Raw genomic sequence first — 21,213 nt, 5'->3', positions numbered from 1 at the left:
GAATCAAATTTTTTGCCTCAGTTTACTGGCAACAGTGTCCACATGATATTTAAAATTAAGTTGTTCATCCAGCCAGATACCAAGATATTTATATTCTGGGACTCTCTCAATATTAGATCCATCTACAGTAGATATATGCAAGTTGTTATAAACAATGTATTTGGCCCGAGAGAACAGCATAAATTTGGTCTTACTAGCATTAAGCACCAATTTAAGATTTATAAGGGCATCCTGCAAGGCACTAAAGGTGATTTGCAGATTCTCAGTGGTCAATTTCACAGAATCCGCAACACAATAGATAATAGTGTCATCCGCGTATAGATGACACTGACAACCACTAAGTGAAGAAACAATATTATTAATATAAACAGTAAATAAGATAGGGCCCAGGATTGAACCTTGAGGGACACCTTTAGTAATGGACAGAAACTCTGACTGAGCAGTTCCTGTTTTTACACATTGTCACCTCTCAGACAAATAGTTTTTAAACCAACTACAAGCATTTGCATCAAGGCCAATATCACACAATCTTTTTAATAGAAGGGAATGGTCAACCGTATTAAATGCCTTTGAAAGATCTACAAACAGGGCAGCAGGGCCCGAAATTAACTTTTTGACCCACCGGCCAGTGGCGGGTAGATGGAAAAAATCTACCCGCCAAGCATATTTCTTACCGGCCCAAAAAAAAACACATTTTTGTGTCACATATATCCATATATATACATGTCATATCAAGTCAATCTTGAGCTTAAATTGTTGTAACCTAATATTAAACATCAGACTCCTCACTCTCTACCCTCTTTGCAGGATTTAACAGAACAGAAGTACATTTGAAGGTTTTGTAAACATAACTCCTCAGACTCCTCATCCTCTCTCTACTTCTCTTTGCAGGATTTAACAGAACAGAAATACATTTGAAGGTTTTGTAAACATAAAACTCCTCAGACTCCTCACTCTCCCTCTGAGTCTCTCTACTTCTCCTCTTTGCAGGATTTAAAACAGAAATACATTTGAAGGTTTTGTAAACATAAAACTCCTCAGACTCCTCACTCTCTCTCTGAGTCTCTCTACTTCTCCTCTTTGCAGGATTTAACAGAACATAATACAATGTGAAGGTTTTGTAAACCTAACTTAAACCTCCTCAATCATGTCCTCATCAGAGTCCTCATCAGAGTCCACAATCTCCACCTTCTTTGCCCGGTCACGTCCATAAAGTCCACTCCTACTCCTACTCCTACGTCTTGCCTTCTTTCCAATGGCATGTACAGTCCGAAACAGCATCTTCATTTTCGTGCTGGTCTGCTCTGACATGACTAGCCTAGCCACTTGAGAGGAGAGGCTCAGATTGAATCCGGGACACAGACATGATGCAGCCAATGTGACACTGGCTCTGTTCATGGTCACGAACGGCTTCCAGCTTCATTGATTTACTACCGATGACAAACGTGTTGTTTCTATTTTTCTTTTTGGCATACTTGCGGCACACGGAACAACTCATCACTACAGCCCCAGCATCATACTGTAGCCAGTCTCTTGAAACACCGCTATCGCCAAACTTTCACTCCTCTCGAAACTTTCTTTTGTTGGGCTCTCGCTGCCGCTTCATCCTTTTCGTCGGAGAAAGCCGCGGTGGGTTTTCTTTTTAGCGGCCGGCTTACTCCCTCGATATGGTTCCACATTGTAACCCATTTAACGTTAAATCAAGCTAACGTTAGCTTAGCTAGCAGGCGGACCGGCGTAACGTTAGCTCCCTGCAGATGGCCACGGCCAGTCAGCACAGAAGAGTAGCGGATGTGACGTCAGTAAACAAGCCAAAACAAGCCCTAAATGAGGCCGGAGATGACACGCAAGGAGAGATTGGGGCTGCAATAAAGGCGACTGTCATAAGACCAAAACACACCGCAGTTTTAATTATTTTACATGACTATTTTGTTACCCACCACGTGGCGGACAGCCCTTTTATGTCACTCGCCAACGCTAAAATATGCCCGCCAATGGCGGGTGGCGGGCTCTAATTTCGGGCCCTGCAGGGCAGCACAATGTTTTTGCTTGTCAAGGGCAGATACAATGTCATTTATGACTAAAGTGGTGGCAGAGATTGTGCTATGGTTTTCTCTAAAGCCTGATTGATGTGGGGTCAATATGGAGTATATAGAAAGGTTCCAGGATTTTTGATAGACAGGACAGTTTGGATATTGGTCGATAATTATTTAGGTCATCTCCTCCTTTATGCAAGGGGGTTACATGGGCTGTTTTCCAGGCTATAGGGACTGTACCTGTTAACAGAGAAAGATAAAAAATATGTGTTACCTGTTCTGAGATCAAGGGTGCAGCCAATTTAAGGAAAAAGGGGGCTAGATTATCCTCTCCTGTTGATTTCCTGATGTCAATTGATTGTCGAGCTTCTAAAACCAGATTATTTGTGAGGGGCTGGAAATGGAATTGGGGTATAGGAGGTGGGGAAGGAGCAGGGGAAGGGGGAAAGAGGAGAGAGCAGGAGAGGAGAGGGGGGAGGGAGAGCAGGGGGATGTGGGGGAGAAGAGAGCAGGGAGAGGGAGGAGGTGGGGAGAGAATGGGAAATGTGGGGGAGGAGAGAACAGAGAAGGAGATGTGGGGAAAGTAGCAGGGGAAGGGGGAAAGAAAGAGAATGGGTACCATGCTTTAAAATGGAGTGGATGCCATGCTTTAGAAAAGTGGAGGGGGGGGGGGTTCGGGAACGGGAGGCGGTGGGGAGGGAGAGCAGGGGGAGTATGAGAGACAATATGGAGAGAACAGGGAAAGGAGGGCTAACTGACACAACAGTAACACATTACAGTAGTAATAATAATAACACATCGAACAATCATATATGATAGAGAAATATAGACACACATTTTACAAACGGACATACAGTATGTCGATTTCTTTGCAACCAAACTATGCTTAACTTAATTTGCTGCAAGCCTTTAGTAGTGAATCCCTTTGCCAAATAAACACATGTTCATAGAACTTATGGGTGCCTCGCTTTAGGGTAGAATGGGTGCCATGCTTTAAAATAGTGGCGTGATAGTGAGAGGGGATAGAATGGGTGCCATGCTTTGGAGTAGAATGGGTACTATGCTTTAGAATAATGGGGGAAGGGGGAAAGAGGAGAGAGCAGGAGAGGGGAGGAGGGAGGGAGAGCGGGGGGATGTGGGGGAGGAGAGAGCAGGGAGAGGGAGGAGGTGGGGAGAGAACGGGAAATGTGGGGGAGGAGAGAACGGAGAAGGAGAGGTGGGAGGGTGCAGGGGAGGGAGAGCAGGGGGAATGTGAGAGAGGAGAGAGCAGGAAGTGGCATGGAATGGGGAAAATTGGGGAGGAGAGGAGGAGGGGAAGGAGCAGGGGGGGGGGAAGAGGAGAGAGCAGGAGAATGGAGGGGGGAGAGCGGTGGGATGTGGGGGAGGAGAGAGCATGGAAAGAGAGGAGGTGGGGAGGGAATGGGAAATGTGGGAGAGGAGAGAACAGGAAGGGGGAAGTGGGGAAGGAGCAGGGGTCCAGCTATGGACTCCATCTGGGGACCCCCCTAGAGAGCGCACCTAGACCATTTACCCAGTTAAACCTACTAGAAACCCATTTAAAAGGTCATGATTTGTTGGGGTTGGGGTTAGGGTTAGAAGCGGGGTTAGGTCCATCAATATTGTTCGGTATTTGCAAAACAAAATCACAGAAGTGAAAGTTCTGTCAAAAAACGATGTATCCTCCTTAGACATTTTTAAGTGGGTATTTGGAAATCCTGGAGCTTTCTTAGTGGGTATATACAGCATACCTGCGTATCACGTAGACTACACCACTGGTTGCGCATGTTACCAAGTACACAAATCAAACCAAAAGGAGGATAAGATGCTCTGGAGTATAGCCTAGTAAAAAAGTTCTAAGATAGAGCAATCAACATAAAATCTTTTCCATTTTCGAAAAAGGGACATTCATTGTTGCCGTTTTTTACCTTCACATTAGCACATTCATTGAAGTTCAACTTGTCGTCAATTTATATCCCTAAATATTTAAAGGTCTTAACTCTTTTGATGGTTACATTGTGATAGAGAATAAAATCTATTCTTTACATCCGCTAAATGTGATAATTAACAGCTTATCTAACCAAATTAATTGAAGCCTTGAGTCCAGGACTGTTTAACATAAAAGTATATTTAATACAATATTCTCTGCAATATGCATATTGACAGAGGGCAAGAATCTCAATGTACACATGTCTGATCGATGTACAGAGTCAAATATTCAGCCAATGGCCGACAGTGTAACATAGATTTATACTGAAGAGGAAAAGGCAGAGAGGAGGGGGTGATGGGGTGATGACTTGACTTGGAGCCTACAGGGCTGCCTGTCTGACTGAGAGACTGTTATCAATTGTTATGGGACTTGATGCACTGTCCAAGGTTTCAGCAATTGGAGCAGTCCCTGCTATTGGTGAAATGGGGTGAAATGTCATGGGCCAATGCAAAGGGACTAATGACTCATAGCATTAATTATGTGTATGCAAATAGCTTATTGGGAAATGCCAATGGAACTTATATTTTTCTCCAACAATCCACCCAATTGTTATGTTCATCAACTATAACAATAATAATTACAAAATGTAAGTTCACTATTCAATCTAATGCTTGTATGTGTACTTAATTGTGGGCCAGGGCTGGGCAGGGGGGGGGGTTTTGAAAACATAGGAAACATTAAACACTTGAAAAAAACACAGAATTTTTGATCAATATGCAGTCCAGCGCAGTCTCAGCTCATATCACAGCATCTCCATTAAGCCTATTGGAAAGAGAAAACAAATTTTAGTGATACAATAACAAATATTACGTCACCACTGCTGCTATAATATATAGGAGTGGGCCTTAATGTTAACTCTATATGGTTCAATGCAAACAGTCTAATTAATAATGCATTGAACTTAATATTCAGTGTGTTCCAAATCACACTTAAATCTTTTCCACTTTTGTAAAAGAAACTTCTTATATACATGTATAATTTCACTTTATTCAACGCTCGAGTCCTTCGGACCTTCCTCTAAAAGGAATCATGTTAAGTATTCACAACAGGAACAATATTTTCAAAGTATTCACAACAACAACAATATTTCTCATCTTATGTGATGACTCTAGTTCATTCATTTATTTGTTTGTTCCTGGTGCTGTTGTTATTGTTGTTATTAAACTATTTAATAGCCCAACTCCATCGCAGTGGTTAAAATTTCTTTTTGGGAACTATTTTATTAGAATAAAATTCTATTTCTAGTTTACTTTAATATTGGTTTGTTTGGAATAGGAACTGAAACTTTCTAAAATGCTAAACATTCATAACATTGATTAATCATATTCATTAAACCATAATCACAGTATCATATAACTGATTATTCTTAAAATGATACTTTAAAACACTTAATTTTATTTAATATTGAAAATAGAAAGAATTTTCTTTACTCTAGTGAGCACAGTTAAACGTACTCTCTCTAGTAGTTTACTAAACTAGGGAGCACAGTACTCAAAGTACAGACTTTAGTGCTGGTGTGAAGGTTTTCTGTGACGTACAACCTGTAACTATAAACATTAGATTTCACAATGTGCCTGTATTTTAGACAAAATAACTTCATTACATTATTATTATAAGTTATTAGTACAACAAGTACGTACATACGGCAGATAATGTTTTGAGATACTCTGTGAGTACATATTCAATTGTTTACTTTATAATTTGTTTGCAATGAACCTCATACACAAGATGGCTCCTTGAGTCTGCCTTTCAAGTTTACAGATATTTCGTGAACATGTCTCGAGAGTGGGTTGGATGAATTCCCAAATAAAACTGCTTTAAGAGCTAGCTTATTGGGGTGGGTCAGTCCCCAGACTGAGGCAAAACAACAATACTCTAAACGCAAACTCAAGTGTAATCTCGTTCTCAGAGGCCATTGGCTTATCTATAGATACTTTTGAAAACATCTCACCGTACTTAAGTGTAAATTTTGCTTATGTGTATATCATACCAAGAGTTAAATGTTGGTATGCCCACTTAATTTTATTTCTCATCCACCCAATTGGTGGTTGATAAATGTGCATTTTTCTGTTTAAGAAAATACTTCAGATTCAGATTATCGTACACAGGAAACTCTTATCCATCACCACACATTCTATTATGATTTATTTTCAAAATAATAATCAACAGTCTATTTATTATAGATTGATTCAAATTTGCTTACTGCACTTTAAATAATGCAGAGCTTACTTCACTCTATTGATTCATAACAAAAAAACTTTTCATTCAATCACATACTGTGGGGTTTGAACCTGGGGCTTGTTTCGACATTCAATTTCATAATGTGTAATACTGTGGGGTTTGAACCTGTGACACAGGGCTTATCTCTCCGACCTAGAAAGGCGGTGGCTGGCTCACTGTTTGCTCAAAGGTTTTGGGGATCCAATTGTTTCTGGCTAAGTTTAACCTTGTTGGAAGACTGACTGTTCCAAGGGAACATAAACAAATTATTTCAGCCTGCTATCACATTGGGCCAGCTACAGTATAGGGGAGAATGACCACCGTGTTGCTACTTGAGCCAATTGAATCAACAGATGGCTGTTTGTCCACTGGCTGCTCCCGTTTTTTCTTATTCCGACATCTATTGGCCCAGTGTCCGAGCTTACCACAAATATGACATTTGTCTGTGCTAGGTGAGCGCTTTTGAGGTGCTTTTTCTGTGGTGTTTACATTGGGGAAAATCACAGCAATACTTATTGGGTTTGGCGCTGTGGCTAATTGTGGGGGCCCAAGCATCTGCTCATATTGTTTAATAACAATCCCAAGCTGTCCGATAATTTCTCTGGCTCTCTGACACTCTGGCCGCAGACAACGGCCAGCCTTTTCAGTGTCCATTCTCAGAGAGCAGACAGTGTCTTATCTACTGTATTTGTTTTAGGTACACAAGTCTCGGTGCAGAGCCGTTGTTTTGATCAATTCTGTAGCGTGTCTCTCTCTCTCGTAATCACTCCCTTTGGCAAAAAGCAAAGCACTGATTCCTCTATTTACTGTGAATGTCGCATTCATTTAATGTCTCATTGATTCACATTCAACTCTTTATATTTCAGTCTTGCATTATCTATGCACTAAGGGTGTTAAGCTTAATTGCTTACTTCATTGAGAGAGAGAGAGAGAGCTAGTGTTTTTGTTTATCACTTACTTGTGATCTGTCCGTGTGTGTAAAGTAATATTCAACACCTTACCTTTTAGTCGATGTGGGGTGGTGACAGAGGGACGGTTGTTCTCCTGCTGACCAGTTCCGTCCGTGTTTGGGGTATCTGGAATTTACAAACTGGTGACAGAATCAATTTGTTCAATGGACAATTGATTCTGTATTTTGGGATTGGCTAAAATACACTTTTTGCAAACTTCCTTCAATTTTGCTCCTTTAAAATAGGCTTCTTAAGAAATTGTGTTGTTTTACAATGAAACAGCTGCTTATTTTTGGTTGTTTGTTTGTTACATGCTTGTTACACATTGTGGGTATTTCAAAACATATCAACCATATTGGTTAGACAACTATGATTGCTTCCCAGTCTCGCTCGGTGCTCAATATCTCTGGCCGATCCTAGCCAGCGCGCCACGGGGCTACACCCCGCCGAGTGAGTGGTAGGTTATGGGGAGATCTTTTGGTTTTATTTAATATGTCGTGTGGTTCCTAAAGACCGTATCAATTATTGCCTAGGCTCTCTCACGTGTTTGCCGCAGTTTCCTAACTGGACTATTCTAGTCGCTGCTATGCAGCCTTATGGCTTTGAAAAAAGAGAGCTCATCTTGCCGCAGTTTCCAAACTGGACTATTCTAGTCGCTGCTATGCAGCCTTATGGCCTGTTTTAAGGCAATATGTGATAACGCTTCTCAGGCTCTCTTGCACTGCAGCTTACCACTGGAGCATTCTGGTCACTGCAAAATACAGCCTGTCAAGAGAGTTTTTAATGGTCCTGAGGTCATCTTTATTATTTACATTGAGGTTTCCCCCCTTGTCTCAAGAAACCCACAAGATATGAAGCCTGCGTTAGTTCATTCAAGACATGATGTCATAGTCGACGCCCCAGCTGTACCAGCTGACAGCCTCTGTTTGGTTCACCATTTAACCAATTCTCCAATCACAGTCATTCTCACAACAAGGCGGTCCATTTAAATAGGGCAGCCTCTCACTCACTGATCTGTTCCCCACTTTGCTGGATCCTTGCTGGATCGTGCGGCTGCTGGCAAACGCTTTGCCACCTCCACCCCAACCTCCACCTTTTAGATCAAATGCAAATGCTATCATGTATTGTAGCTCTGGAGTCTGCATGGCTCAAAAAATGAACATGTTTCCATGTCTTGCTTTTAGGCTCCCTCTTTTAATTTCTATGGTTTAAATGTATCTGGAATATTTTATTCCCATGGGGGATTCTGCTTGCGCTCCCTGCTTGGCGTAGCATGCTGCTGAGCCGAGTTCAGGGAGAATTAAATTAATTAAATATTAAATTAAATATTAAATTAATTCTAAGAGCGGAGCCTTCAACGCCAAACATAATTGTATGCATTATATTCATTTATGCAATAAATGGTTAATTCTATGACTTGAGTGTTCTTGAATGAAACTAACTTAGGTTATTATATAAACAATACATATTATTTACAGTTATATACAATGTCATTTTGACACACCCACAATATGCAAGCATTTCAGATTCTTTTAGATATCAGACGACAGCTCAGTAATGAATTATGAAATTAATTCAGACTTACCCGCTCTGCCGTATCCTGTTCGTGACACGCCAATTGATAGAGAATAAAATCTATTCTTTACATCCGCTAAATGTGATAATTAACAGCTTATCTAACCAAATTAATTGAAGCCTTGAGTCCAGGACTGTTTAACATAAAAGTATATTTAATACAATATTCTCTGCAATATGCATATTGACAGAGGGCAAGAATCTCAATGTACACATGTCTGATCGATGTACAGAGTCAAATATTCAGCCAATGGCCGACAGTGTAACATAGATTTATACTGAAGAGGAAAAGGCAGAGAGGAGGGGGTGATGGGGTGATGACTTGACTTGGAGCCTACAGGGCTGCCTGTCTGACTGAGAGACTGTTATCAATTGTTATGGGACTTGATGCACTGTCCAAGGTTTCAGCAATTGGAGCAGTCCCTGCTATGGGTGAAATGGGGTGAAATGTCATGGGCCAATGCAAAGGGACTAATGACTCATAGCATTAATTATGTGTATGCAAATAGCTTATTGGGAAATGCCAATGGAACTTATATTTTTCTCCAACACATTGTTTTGAGGTTTTTGATTTAGGACAGACTAAATGGGCAAAGATGGCTAATTGGTGGCCCAAATGAGTCAACACGGGTTCAGCACCATGGAGAGCTCCAATCGTTATACTGATTAAGCTCACCTGAGTAAAGCTGGCTTAATATGGGTCCAAGGTTACATGTTGCTTAGTTTAGGTAGGGCCTACTTTTCCATTTCTTCCCCACCAAAAGGTCAAGTTGGGGTTTGATTCAAGGAACAAGAAGGTGTCGGTTTTAGTTTTTGGTGGGGGGGAATAAACGTTGTTGCCTCTTTTATATTAATTACGACAACATTTTAGATTCACATATTTGTGCCTGTCTGTCTCATACTGTATTACGGTATATTGATTGTAAAGCACTCACTCATTAGTTTACATTGTATTATGTGGGTTTACTGGCCTGTTTTGTCCTGTTGTGGTTTTGACCATCAACTGGCATTGATGGTCAACCACAGTACTGAATGCATTAAACCGAGCTTCCGTGGAACGCTACTTCTTTCTAAAAGACACGCTTACTCACTCAATTAGGCAATTTGTAGAAATATGTAAATTATGTCACTGAAAGTTGTGTGAAACAGGAGGATGGAAAGTTAGGCACACTCCCAAACAGTCACATGGCACTGGCAGTATATGCCAGAGAACAAACCAGGGAAAGCACCATATATAGGGCCCTATTCTCCCACAAGCCTTCGGCGCTAAAACGGGCCTTAAACGCAAAAAAAGTGCCTTGCGCCTGTTTTGGGACGATATCAATATGGCTTTACGCTGCCAAATGCGCTTTAGGCCGAATGGGCGTGGCGCAGTCCCAGAATGGGCCAAAGTGGGCGTGTCGGCGCTAAATACCGGCGTACTGCTATCTTCCGACCTGGCGTACATTTAGCGCTTTGCGCTTTTGAAAACGAGGCCTATTCAGAGTGCGCCAGTTGCGCGGAGCGCTCCCCTCTGGCTCTCTCCCTCCCCTCTGGCTCTTTCCTCTGTCACCCTTCTCTGTGTCACTCTCTCCCTCTCTCCTCAGTCTGCCAGGCACAATACCGACTGTCTCTGACTCCCTCGCTCAGAGTCCCATAGAAAAAATAAGCTGTAAATTCACTGCAATGTGAATGTCCCAACATGCATTGTGCTTCTACATTTCGCTACTAAATAGCAACCAAATGAGCCGAAAACCTATATTAAGGGAGGATCTAAATAATGTGTAATGGTAAGACAACCTCCAATTGTAGAACATTTCAATATTGGACCAAATAAAACATCGAAATGAAAACACCACCCTATGTGAAACATATATGTCCTACTGGGGCTATAAATATCCCTTGTCGATTTAACGTGATTTAGAGAAGTGACAGCGGAACGCGCTTCAGAAGCTTCTACTGTCATCTGCTATACCCTACTGTGATGTCCGCTCCAATAACTTGGCCCTACTCCACATTTAGTTTTACAATAAAAACACATTTATGCAATGACTTTAGGCTACATAATGTAGGCTATATTTATGTGCATCATTCTTCCTGCAGCAGGCAAGAGAAAATGATATCTTTCTGGACAAACTTTCACCAATCTAATAGGCTATATTTTTCTAGCTGATGCGTTTAGAACATTATTTTCACTTTGATCTTGCTATAGTGTAGCGTTTTTACATGCTTGCAGTATTTAAACTGCAGTTATATTGGTTTGAGAAGCATCATAATATGGAATAATAGCCGATATATGGAGACAGACGGGATGAAGGGAGGTGCGGGGGGGGGGGGATCAGAGGCTTGGGTTTCGTCTGGTTTTGCTGGACCACTGGAATGGAGCTTAAAAGGCAAGCATGCGATTCGTTTATTGCACTTATCCAATGAACTGACGGTGCATAATTTTACGCTTAAAAGGCGTGGTTGTAATGGTTGAGGCTGCGTCTAGCGCCAAGACCACGATATCAAGTGCGCTGGTCCACGCCCACTGATTTGCGCTGCGCCAGGCGCTCGGCCTAGAAACAGCGCCGATGCAACGATAGGGGCCACTGTCTACGTCCTCTTCCATCAGAGAGCTTGGTGTTATGTTTGTTTTGGGAAGTGAAATTCAGATGCAAGACAAACATGGAACTCCCACTCTCGGTAACCCCCACACTTAGGGACTGGGCTACGTAATGTCCCGAGAGTCCAGCCGGTTCTTCCCCTGCTGCCTGCTGTATAAAGGGAACAGGTGTAACGGAGCAGAGAGCCACACATCAAAACAGCAGTGACAGCTTCCCAGTCACTTCTATCAGGCTGTACTGACCACAAAGAACACGCACACACACACACACACACACACACACACACACACACACACACACACACTCTCTCCAGCATGGCTGCTCCTCGTCTCGCTCTGTCTGTGTTCGTGCTGCTGCTGGCTGTCATCACCCTGAGCCAAGGTAAGAGCCCAACACCTAAAACTCAGTGTGTGTGTGTGTGTGTGTGTGTGTGTGTGTGTGTGTGTGTGTGTGTGTGTGTGTGTGTGTGTGTGTGTGTGTGTGTGTGTGTGTGTGTGTGTGTGTGTGTGTGTGTGTGTGTGTGTGTGAGAGAGAGATGATAGGGCAATTTATAGTAGGCTACATGACTATAACCACTGATAATCATCGATGGCCAATGGACCAGTGGTCATGGTCGGTGATTACCATGTACTATAAAATGCACTTTAGACCAGTCAGATCTGGTCCTGTCAGTGTGATCCACCTCTGAAATGACAGTATTTGATTGATTACATATTTATTGTGGAATTGCTCCATTACAGGTTATCTATAAGAGCTTAACCTGAACTAGTTCTAATGGCATCTTTTGGTCAGATGCCACACAAATATGCATGAATGATAGTGAGAGTAGTACCCTCCTAGTTAATTCAGAGTTTTAGTTTGGGACAAAATGAAAATGATCCAATTGACGTGAAAAACATCATTGGATCACAGTCAAAAACGGGCTGAAGACGGGTCTGAAATGTTTGTGTCATTTGTTCCCTTGCTGCTGTTGCTTGCCATAATAATTCTACAATTTGTAAGAGTCTTAAAAACAGAATTTAGACGATGGGACGCTAGAACTCTCCTGCTTGATAGATCCAGACACATTGGTTGTGTACAAGAACTATGGTTCAAATTGAAAGATATTGAATATTGGCACAAAATATCAGCTCTCAGCAGCTTCAATTAAACAATTCAATAAAAAATGTGTAGCCTTTTAAAAACCCATACCAGTCGAACCCTGGTGTGTGTGTGTGTGTGTGTCGACACACACACACACACACACACACACACACACACACACACACACACACACACACACACACACACACACACACACACACACACACACACACAGACACACACACACACACACACACACACACACACACACACACACACACACACACACACACTTAATACCTTTTGGTAAATTTATTCAAAGTCTTCACTACATATTTTATGAGTCTGGGCAGACATGGATATAAACTGCAACTTGACATGTTGGCGGAGGCATACAACCGCGAGGAAGTTATTTCTAGTTCTAAATGAAGAAAATAGATAAAATCTTCCAACCAGCAAGATGCAGAGGGTGGGTTTTGACATTTCCACTGAAGTAATATGCGTCTATGGGCTATAAGTGAAGCAAAAGCTATGACATTACTCTCTCGTTTGACAATTCCTCAGACACTCCAAAGATAGCAATCAAAGGACTGCATGGGTGCCAGTGTAATATTGAGAGCTTTAGACAAAGTATCAAAAAAAGACAGACCAAAACCCAGCTAACAACAACAGGTAACTCCTTTTAACAAGAGTAAACATGTGAGTATGATCAGCAATTAATGAAGACCACCTATCACAGGTATCATGCCTGGAAACAGTTTACAGAGTTTGGCCTTGGTCAAATGTATCATACTGTATATGTAAGACCTTGAACTGAATCAAAGTTAGGCGAATTGAAAACGGAGTTTACCCTATCGAGGGCTGCCTCCCATCATTCATCTGTAAGGTCAAGCTCAAGTTCACCCTCCCAGCTACCTATAGTCACAGAAAGAGAGGGAGTCCCAGAAAATTGATCACTATCATACATGACTTGGGGTGTGAGAAGATTTAATCTATCAAAGAACCAACCAGCAGGCAACAGAGGGAATGCGGCAATATGTGTGCGAGCATAATCTCGCGCTTGAAAGTACCAAAACAAACTAGAATGTGGTAGGCCTTCTTTTTTTTTTTGCGAACATCATCAAAGTTATCAAACGTTTTACCAAGAAATAAGTCTGAGAAATGAACCATACCTTTCCTTTCCCACAATACAAAAGCTGTGTCAAGTTTAGAGTGAACAAGTGGTTATTAGGGTTATGGGGAGAAGAAGAGGTGAGCTTGAAATGTTGTCTGAATTGCTTCCAAATTTTGAGAGAATCTTTAGAACAGAGCAGCTAGAGAGGTTGCATGACAGCTGTGAGCTTCCATTAAATAACAATCAGTGTCAGAAGAGCCATACCAGAAACACTATTTCTGAATGTTGGCTGCCAAGTATAGACGGTTTTCACGGAATTGTCAGTCCTGCTCTGCTTCTCTTTTTTTCCTTTTCCTGTGCAGAGCAAACACTGCAACAGGAAGTGAGCTGGGGTTCAATTTAGAATGTTTTTCTTGTCAAGTTAATACCGTCTATAAAATAGCAAGTTAGGATATAAGCCTCCATCTTTGGTATGTCTCAGAAAAATTGCTTTGCGTGCCCTTGGGGACATTTCTGTCCAGATAAACCCTGAAATTGCCCTATCCAGACTTTTGAAGAACAATTTTGGTTAAATGGGAGGGGGGGGGGGGGGGGTCTTGGTATGCTTCATCTTTATGGTCTGAACTCTACCCAAGAGGGAGATTGTCCACTTCTTTAAATATCTCTGTGTCTATTAAATATAATGGTTTGTTTAATATTGCCATTGATGAGTTGCACAAGCAAGCCTTACGTGTTTGCCCTCTTTTGAGTTATTATTATTATTATTATTTTTACCTGTAGATATCACACTAGAGGCCCTCCAATCTTATGCCCGGTGCAAGGGCAAGCGTTGTCATTACTAGTTTCTAGCTATAATTTTTTTTTCTCTTTTTTACCTTTACTTATACTAGGCTAGTGTTAATTTTGACAGCTATTTTTTCATTTAGTCTTAGTCTAGTCCTGTGTCAAATGTCCTTGTTAGTTGTTATCATATTTAGTCAACCTCATCCTGTTTTTATTTCGTCAAGTTTTAGTCGACTAAAAGTTTGAGTATTTTAGTCTCGTCTTAGTCAAAGAAACTAAAAGTCTGAGTCTTAGTCTTGGGGGAAAAAGTAGTCGACGAACATTTTTCGTAATAGTTTTCGGCGACGAAATTAACACTAACTTATACAGGGGAAAGTCTCACTGAGAGCAATGCTCTCTTTTTCAGGAGCGCCCTGTCCACATTTACACATACATTCCTACCTGAAAGCTGACCAGTGCAACTACAGTCTGATCTGTTGGCCACTGAGCAGCTCCACTGGAGCGGTTGGGGTTAAGGGCCTTGCTCAATGGCACCTCAGTGGTGGCAATGACGGAGGGGCAAAATGGGTCACGAAAACATGTCCTTTGATGTACTGACTCAGTGGTATTTAAAAGAAAAGGGAAAAAAATCTGTGCTAGAAACTAGCAATGGCAATGCTTGCCCTTGCCCTTGCCCTTGCACTAGGCGTAAGATAGAGCCATAGATCTTTTTGGCAAGTTAGTTGCACCAGTTATGTTGTATGCATGTGAAGTGTGGGGGGTTTGAAAATAGATATATTGGGGAAAACTACACTTCAAATTTCAGTACACCCTAAAAGTTAAAATTACAACCTGCAATAATATGGATTATGGGGGAGATCGAGAATTATTGGCTACGGCGGGCAGTTGATAGAAGGTAAATAAACTAAACTCAGTTGAATAATGAAGAACTGTTTGCTCGGCCTGCATAATTTGGGTGCATATGTGTCACCATGGCTGTTGCAGGTTAAGCAGATCCTGGATGACTGGGCTTTGTCTTACCCCTGGCTCACACAAAAGTGTAACGTCAACCTGTTGAACAGAGGCTGAAAGATCAGTTCATGCAAAAGTGGTAAAATGAGCTCAGAAGTGACATCATGTGATATTTATGTAGAATGTAAACAAGAGTTTAAACTGTAAAAGTAAATGTTGTACGAAATCCACAAGTACAGACAGGCTATCTGTAACTTTAGAGACGACAACACCAGAAGCCGCAAGGTCACAGTGGAAGATCATGGCTGGATAGAAACCATAGGATCTGCAACCTTTGTAATGACAACTGCTTGGGAGATGAGTATCATAATTATTTTTGTTTGAATGTAAGAATGTAAACATAATTCATGAAAGAGAAAGGTATTTGCCAAAGTACAGAGATGGGAAAAGTAGAAGTACAGTTACTTATGTAAAAAGACTGGTAAAAGTAGAAGTAGTGATTCAACTTGTTTACTCAAGTAAAAGTTTAAAAGTACAGGCTCTGAAATGTAATAAAGTATAAAAATAAAAATTATTTCTACCGTTTGTTTCTAGGGGTGTCACAATATATCGTCCCACGAAATTTCGCGATAGTAAAACGTCACGATATGTATCGTTGAGATGAAATCTCATATCGCAATTTTTTTTTTTTTTTTTTTTTTTTTTTTTTTTTTTTTTTCAAAAAATAGACTAAGAAACGTCTTTGTTTGTTGAAGTTCAATGTGTGGAAAGTAGTTCAGTTGAACAAGTCTCTGAAGAGACACATGAGAAGTTATACAGGAGAGAAACCATTCAATTGAGTTTCTGGCAAAACTGTTTACTTGACAGGAAAAACTGAAGATGCATAAAAAATAGATTAAGAAAAGTCTTGTTGTTTGAGTTTGAAGAAAAACTGAAGATGCATAATGAGAATTTATACTGCTGAGAAAGCCTTTTAGTTCAAAGTAAATCTAAGTGACGGTGTAACTCATTCTATTTCAAGATAAGCCTTATCTCCAATCTCATGTTTTTTCTAGTTGTTATTGTAATAACAATTTCCCACAACAGCATGTTTTGTATTTGTGCATTTCAAATAAAATACTACTTTTCCAGTCATATATTGTCATTATTCAAGTTTAAAAAAATATTGTTAAAATCGTATCGTATCGTATCGTTATCGTGAACCCAGTATCGTGATACGTATCGTATCGTGAACTGAGTGTATCGTGACACCCCTATTTGTTTCTGTACAAAGCTTACTTAAACTCATGTCATATTACTATAATTTGAAGACGAAACTTAAAAGATCCCCTCCAAACATGTTTTAAGATGTATAAAGACTAATGCTATGCATGGTTTTTGTCTATCATGCATTTAAAGTAACGAGCCTGTTTTGAAAATGTAAGGAGTAGAAAGTACAGATATTTGTGTTAAATAAATACACAGTAAAGTACCTGGAAATCCTACGTGACTGGTCATTTAGTCAAGCCTCGTTCAGAGTTGGCACGCATCCTCTCCTCTCTCTCCCCAGCATAGTCAACTACAACTCCGCTCACCTGTGTGTTGCTCCACTCTGGAGCACCTGTGGGCTGCTCCACTCTGCAGCTCTCCATGGTGCTGAACCTGCAAAACAGGGAATCATTTTCACTATAATTCCATCCATAAGTAACAGAATGACAGAATGCACGACTATTATGGTAAAGGGTGTGCTACACTTTCTGTAATCAAACATCTAAAAACGAAAATCTTCAGATGGGAGACCCCCGAACAAAATCTTATCAAATGGGGGTCCATGGTCTAATTTGTGCCAGTTTAGGAGTCCTTGACATGAATAAGCTTAAGAACCACTGATTTTGGCCACTAACTTTTTGCCAATTTAGTCGGCCCTACTTATTTATTTCAAAAATCTGCCTCCGTTAGGTCACCCGCAGGGGTGCTCTTTACACTTCTTGAAAGATTCAACACAATCGATAGCAGTAGCAGAACACAATTCTGCTCACTCACTCACTCACTCACTGACAGACACGTCACATTATTATAGGATTTGTTGTACTTTAGGCATCAGAATTAGCTTTATTGGCCATATGTACACATACAAGGAATTTGACTCTGGTTTCCATACCGTGTGCTATCATTTTGTTATTATTGTATGTTCTTCTGTCTGCTCCATAGAATGTGATCATGGTCTTCAGTCATGTGAATGAATGAATGAATGAATGAATGAATGAATGAATGAATGAATGAATGAATGGATGGATGGATGATAATATAAAAATATTTCAATATAAATATTTGCCAACTGTGATACACATTTGGAACATGTTTCACATGTAGGTCAAGAACAGCTTGTTGAAGCAGTTTGAAATCTATTTGCGTTCAGGAAGTTATACTGTAGCATGAGTGTAGCATGAGTGAACCACCACCACTGGCCATGTTCTCACAACACGGCTTCTTTTCCAACCACAGAGAGATAAGCTGAGCATCTCCTCAACCACAGCGCACCCCGACTCACTGACAGCAAGACACTTCATGTATTGAACTGCAGATAGGAGGGGGTTTTATTTCCTATTTCAGGGGACTTGCGTAATTCTCTGATGTTTCTCTGTAAATTTGCTGTGTGTGTGTGTGTGTGTGTGTGTGTGTGTGTGTGTGTGTGTGTGTGTGTGTGTGTGTGTGTGTGTGTGTGTGCGCGTGCGTGTGTGTGTGTGTGGCAGGGGCGGACTGCATAATCGGGCACGGCGGGCAAATGCCCGGTGGCCTGGCCTGGCCTGGCCTGGCCAGGCCACTCACTGAACAGCAGGCCAGGCACCGCCTACTGGTTTACTAGTGGTTTTATTACTTTATTCAGGTTTAAAGTGGGTGCATCTCATTGTAAAATTGGACTTGGCCCAAATTGGGCTTCAAACGGCCCAAATTGGGCTTCAAACGGCCCAAATCGGGCTTCAAACGGCCCAAATCTGGCTTTAAACGACCCAAATTAGGCTTCAAACGGCCCAAATCTGGCTTCAAACGGCCCAAATTTGGCTTCAAACGGCCCAAATTGAGCTTCAAACGGCCCAAATTTTTCACCGGCGTCCGAAGGGCACGCGCGTCGGCCCGTATCGGCCTGGCCTGCTTGGTATCTAATGCCCGGCCTGAATTATGATCCCAGTCCGCCCCACACACACACACACACACACACACACACACACACACACACACACACACACACACACACACACACACACACACACACACACACACACACACACACACACACACACACACACACACACACACACCCAAGTCCCTATGTCTCAGTCTCAATAATTATTTTCTGTATGTGTGTCCTGTAGAATCTACTTCCATTTATTTGACTGAACCAATCATCTGCTACATTCTGGATGGCTTCCTGGTCCTTTACTGCATTATTGTTACAGCATTTCTCTTCAGAGAGAAGGTGAGAAAGGTATAAAGTGCAGCCATATTATACAGGAAGTTATAGTGTGTTTGTTAAAAGTATATTATAAAGTACAGGAAATGCCATTCCTTCAACGTCTGTTCTTTCATCTCTTCCTCTCTGTGCAGTTTTCTGAAGATGTGGATCCAGCAGGTGTAAGTGTAAGTATGTCTAATCCCAAATCACAACTGTGTTTGAGTTTGATTTGATTGACAAGCACTTGTATGATCTATCACTGTATTTGCTTGCCAATGGCTGCTGTTGATGAAAGAGGTTCATACAAATTTGGGGGCCACAATATAGGTCAATGTCAAGTTTTTAGCTCTTTTTGTAACTGCTGCGCCTGTTGCTTAATGCACTTTGTATGCTCTTTCTTAAAGTTTTGTTGTGATGCTTTTAAATGTCCATTTTATTCTGTTCTTTTATTCTTTTGTTTTCTTGTCGGCCATTTTGTGTGAAGCACTTTGAATTGCCTCTGTGTATGAAATGTGCTATACAAATAAACTTGACTTGACTTATGTTTGTCATGTTTTATTTCTCACAGAAGGAAGAGGGCATTTATCAGGTAAGAAGGATTGTCTTAGTGACGCAGTAGTTGCGCAAATTGGGTCACCTCCTCTAGTCTTTAGAGATCAAGTTGAACTAAACTAAATAGCACACACTCTGCTGTGTGTGGTATTTCTTCTCTCCCCCTCTAGGATCTTAAGAGGCCTGAGGGCACCGATGCTTACCAGGTGATTCAAACAAGAGGAAGGGTAAGTAACTTGTGTTGTCTAACGAGTTTCAAAAAAATCACCTTCCCATTTAGGCGATGGGCCCAGCCGGCGTATCTGCTTTAGTTATTGAAAGCAATGATCCTCATCGAGGGAGAACCCAGCCCTCTAAAGTTGCGAATATTATTTTCATCTTAATCAGATTCCGTTTGTTGCCACTCGCAAATTGTACGAGCCTTTCCAAAACCAGAGTTTAAAGTACGTTACATTTGCAGGCAAATGCTGCGACCTACTGGCCGGTAGAACCAATAGCACACCAAGATACTGTTGGAGGGACGTCATTGACCTATCAGAGTTCGTTACGTTATCATACGGCTCTACTCTTCCTCCCCGAGACAAGTTGGACACAACAAACAAAACAACATGATATATAGCAGCAGCTGCATCACTATACATTTGAGCGTAAGTATTAATGGTTTGCAACTTGTTTGTGTTGTACAGCATTTTGTTCAAACATATGGTGACGTTGAATCAGTGTTAGCTTAGCGCTAGTTAGCTAGCACACGCTAGAATGGGCCTGCATAGCCATTTCTAACTAGCTAGTTTTTCTCGAATTGATATAACGTTAGCATGGAACCATCTCGTTTTGACAGTGGGGAGATGATGTTAGCTTTTAGGTTGATACTAAACCTTCAGATCTTTACTACCTAACATCAGAAAAGCTAGTCACAATGCAGGCTGCAAACTCACCGTTAGCGTTAGGTGACAGCTTAGGGTAAGGTGACAGCAAACTTTTCATACCAAAATAGGAGGATTTCTGAGTCGTTTGATTTCTGCCCTGGTATCTGTCACCTTTTTCACTCTCCATGACTTTGCATCCCTGAATATGAAGTCAGTTAGATTTATGGATCACTGCACCAAAACTTCTGATATGCATACATGAACCACCATCATTCAGTCAGTCAGTCAATTAATCAACAACTGTATTAATCCAACTCGTTTTGAATAGTTTGTTGATGTAACAAATAGTAACATAAAAAGCAGATACACCAAATAGCTCAAATGTGAAAGAGAACCTATAAATGTTGATAAATGAAGATGGCTGTGAACCCAAAATAAAACTAATTACAATATTGTGACCCAGAGTTTAACTAAACTTCTGTGGGCACTGGACAGGGCTCTGCTAAGCACTGCAGTGTATGAGATTAAAAAGTGACTTCTTCTGTTTTCTTTGCAGGTATATTTCCACCAATTCCAATGGATCTGTGTCCTGTCAGAACCCTCAACTGCAGTGTCCTGCAATACAGAACCATCTAGGTCACACATGGGCCGGACCCGGCCCCTGGACCATCTCAATCCGGCACCCAACGTCCTCAAAGGAAAACAAAACAATGCACAAAAAGTCAATAAAAGACAGCATCACGTTAATAAATCTAATCCGCTACAGCCATTTGATTTGTATCACTATGATATCAGGAGATTAACAGGAGAAATTACCAATCACAGCGGGAGAGAGGGTTACAAATAAAGAGACCCCCATGAAAATCAGGAGTGTTGGCAGTTATCAGTCCAATGTGTTGCACTTTGCTTACTTTATATTATGTAAGTTAGTATGGCCCTCTGGAAAAAAAATGTCCCACCCCTGATCTAGGTTGATAGACTTTCAGATATCAAGTATCTTGGTCAACAGGCTGGCATAAGTAATGTCTCTTATAATGATCATTAAAACTGATTTGGTGACACAAAGTATTTAACACTG

The sequence above is a fragment of the Poromitra crassiceps genome, assembly GCF_964638095.1.
Source record: "Poromitra crassiceps genome assembly, chromosome: 18".
Classification (NCBI taxonomy): domain Eukaryota; kingdom Metazoa; phylum Chordata; class Actinopteri; order Beryciformes; family Melamphaidae; genus Poromitra; species Poromitra crassiceps.
This window is presented reverse-complemented; position numbering follows the sequence as displayed.